The 3,731-nt window shown below is 36.9% G+C and overlaps 1 long non-coding RNA gene across 1 annotated transcript; it reads right to left on the bottom strand.

The window, feature by feature from the left end:
* Window positions 1-1,599: 1,599 nt before the first annotated feature.
* Window positions 1,600-3,303, bottom strand: LOC118600211. The gene is made up of 2 exons (XR_004949794.1): window positions 2,873-3,303; window positions 1,600-2,796 (listed from the first exon to the last, which is right to left on the bottom strand). It is a non-coding gene; the product is annotated as an uncharacterized LOC118600211 (long non-coding RNA).
* Window positions 3,304-3,731: the final 428 nt, after the last annotated feature.

Genomic DNA, 3,731 nt, shown 5'->3' with positions numbered 1-3,731 from the left:
CACTGCCCTCAAGAGATTTGTTTGTACTGTAAAAACAACATGTCATCTGCATACAAATGAAATCGGGTGTCAACAAAATCCTGGCCAACATTATTTACATAAATGGAGAATAACAGTGGCCCCAAAACCGAACCCTGTGGCACTCCTTTTGTCAGTGGAAGAAAATTAGCAATTAATTAAGCATTGGGGTGATGAATGCTGAAGAGAACTCAAGAGCGCTTACAGGACTGGTTGAATTGATGGGTTGTGAAGAAGATATAAAATGTTAGCTGAAACAGAAACACAGTTTTCTTTAAACTGTACAGCTGAATAGTTCTAGTGATGGTGGCCATTTGTGTTGCACCGCCAATGTAAAGTTGAGGGGCTATAAACTCACCGGATTGAGTTTAAGCAGAAAGCTCTCAGTTATGGGTGAAGGGGGAGGGTGTTCTGTGCCACCTGTCCCGCCCAGAACTCAGAAGTCATGGTTCGACAGCTCCCTGTACCTCTGTCTCCCCCTCCTGACCATTTTTACCTCTGCTATACATGTCCTTCTACTGTTTTCCTGCTTTTGTTTCAATAAATAGCATCCTGACACACCCACAACTCCTCACTCCTCCTGTATTGAAGACCGGTTCCTCCACATTCACCCGGCATACTGTTTACTTGAACCACTTCTGAGTTTAGCCGGTCTCTGGCCTGTTACCCAGCATTCAATCATCTGCTTTTGCATCTGAACCTCCAGTCTCTAGAATTGATCCACTGATTCTTACCATGTGCCCTGGAACACTCAAAAGTTGTCCTAGTCTCACAACAGTCCATATTGCAAAAAATGTGTGTCATCCTGTCCAAATCATGGCATCTCCTTTCCTCTGACTACAGAGGTGAATATCTAATGAACTACTGCCACTCTACAGAAACGAGAAAACACAGATTTTTAAAATTTGGCTAAAAATGGGATAATCATGATTAAAAGACCATTGTGAACGCTTCTACAATGGATCAAAAGATGATCAAAGTGGGACTATAACTCATTGATTTTTGATTAACCCTGTGGGCACCAAATATTTTGTTGAGTTTACCAAAGTTCACCTCAATCGTAGTTGTAGCTTCAAAATTGTGTGTACTTGAACTTGAAGTCACTGAGATGTAAGAACACCAGACAACTATTAGGGACAGTGACAAAACATCGTCTTTTTTCCCCAAGAATGCAAATAATCAGGCTTAGGTCTACCATTGTAACATTCTTGCTTTTTTGTTTAACAGAAGAAAAAAAACTAAAGCTAAACTCTAAAATAGCCTAAAAAAACGGGAAAATTCCTGAATTAGCCAAAATAGCTTGCATGTAGCTGAAATATTAGCTAAAACATACAGGCTCATACATTGCTACTCATACATCAGACTGTATCTACAGTTCTTCCACCCGCAGAGGTTTTCAGGTCGATGGATGTATGACAGATGAAGGGTCATTGAGGATTTTGGAAACTAGTCAGGAAAATACGCACCCCGGATTAACACCAGCAAGATAAAGGAGATGAACCTCAACTTCAACAGTTTCATCAGTGAACATCCGTGGAAAAGACATTAAGACACTGGATTCTTAAAGAAAACGGACACTTCTTTGTTTTATTTCTGTTATATTTTATTATTATTTTAGTTTTTGAGATATAGAAACAAATCAATTTCACTGCTGTGAGATCAATTAAAGTTGAGTCTCGTCTTGTCGGATGCAAAAGTAGATCTGATGACGCTAAGATGTCAACATTCTGCAACATTTCCCAAATGGAAGAAAAAGGCCAGATAAAGTGGAGTTCTCATCAATTCGCCGAGGACACTGATCACCAACAGCAACGGCACAGCCTGGCAGAGGGAGATCAGGAATCTGGAGAATCAGTGCCAGTAGAAAAACTTCAACACAAGACAAAAGCAACACAAATCGAGTCATAAACCACCTAAAGGAGCCAAGTAGAGAGAGACAGCTTCAAGTAACTCATTTGTTTTCATCAGACGAGCCCTATTATGGGTCTTTTAACATCGTCACTATGGTAACGAAAGCCTAGCAGTGTCCATTCTAGAATTTAGAAGGCCCCCAAAGTGCTAAAGAAGTTTTATTCCTCCCTGACACGAATCATCGTAAAACCTGGTTTGGAAGCAGCATCAGGATCTGCAAAAAGTAGAGCTATCAGCTGAGTGCACATCATCTCCATCTGTCTCCCTGACCTCCACTGTAACAGTGCCGGATGGTAAAAGGACCTCAGTTACCCCAACAACACCCAGTTCTTTCAGAAAAGTACCTCAAATTCCTGAAGATTAAAACAGAGATCACAACCTCTCAACACCAAACACGTGGTTCTGAACGGCTTCACAACACACTTGGACATTTTTCTGCTTTCATTTCCACATATCTTCACTAGTCATACACATTACATGTGTGTACATATATATATTCTGCTTATAAGCACTATTTAGTTCCTTCAAAACTATTGGAAATCCTGGTATTTTACTAAAAATGTATTCTTAGAATTTAATACTGGTTCAAGAATACATATAAACAAGATTAATGACATGAATTCATCCTGCTTATTAAAATATGGGTTGTGGGGCAGGAGTCTAGGCAGAGATGTCTGGGGCTTCTTCTCCACCGAAACTTCATCAACTACAGACCAGTCACAGTTCTCTCCTTGGTCTTCACTGGGGCTTCTTCCTGCCTAAAATCTCCTCAGGAGGCATCTGGATGAGATGATCAAACCACCTCAACTGGCTTTTCTTCAGACTCAAAACCTGCATCTGTAATCCAAGCTCCTCCTGCCCCGTTACCTACAGATGAAACTCATCTCAGCTGCTTGTTTCCAGAGCATAGAACATAGATCGACCAGTAAATCACACGATTTACCTTTTGACTCAGCTCTTTCTTCACAACAATGGATCGATACAGTGACTGCATTACTGCAACTGCTAAGATTTCTTTTATTTTGAAAAAAATACAAAAAAAGAAATTTTTCTAAAGCAAATTTAAACGTATGAACATATTCATATATACAAAATATTTGCTATAAACACTTGGCTGGACCAGAACAACTGTGTCAGTTTTTGGGAGGAGGTGACAAAAATAAAAGTTCTTATCTATTTTCATTGATTAGACTGAAGACTTTATTTGACTGTTGTTACAAACAGCTGCAAGTTAGGAAAGAGGTGGGGAGTGTAGGACAAAAAGAGGCAAAATGTCTTTACAGAAGTTCTTTATGTACAAATTATGCAATAATAATAATAATAAAAAAACGCCCAGACATTTAATTACTGACTTTAATAATGTTTTATGAAATTAATGTTGAGACTGATTGTTTACTCTTTCTTCTCAAATTCTAAAATAAACATTAAGACAATCTTTATGAAAAAAATGTTTGATTAAGTATTTTTTATAGATATTTTATTAATACTTTACATATTTTGTCTGCATAAATATGTTTTTAAAAATAATTTTACAAAAAATCAAATTGTTTTGTTTCTTAAAAGAACAAGTAATTTTAATTTAATTTTAAAAAGTAATGCCTCAAACTTATTGCATTAAACTTGATAAAATTTGATTTCACTTTTTTTCTTTATTTTGATTAAATTAAAAATCACTGTTTTTTTATTTTTATTTTATTTATTGTACATTTCAGATTATTTATATAATTTAATTCATATATATTTGGCTTTCAGTTGTGGTGATAGTTTTGAATGGGGAAAAAAGTTACTATAGCTTTAAATGT

This window comes from Oryzias melastigma, linkage group LG19 (assembly GCF_002922805.2).
Source record: "Oryzias melastigma strain HK-1 linkage group LG19, ASM292280v2, whole genome shotgun sequence".
NCBI classification, from domain to species: Eukaryota; Metazoa; Chordata; class Actinopteri; order Beloniformes; family Adrianichthyidae; genus Oryzias; species Oryzias melastigma.
Note: the sequence above shows the minus strand (reverse complement) of the source record. Positions and strands in the feature narration are given on the sequence as shown.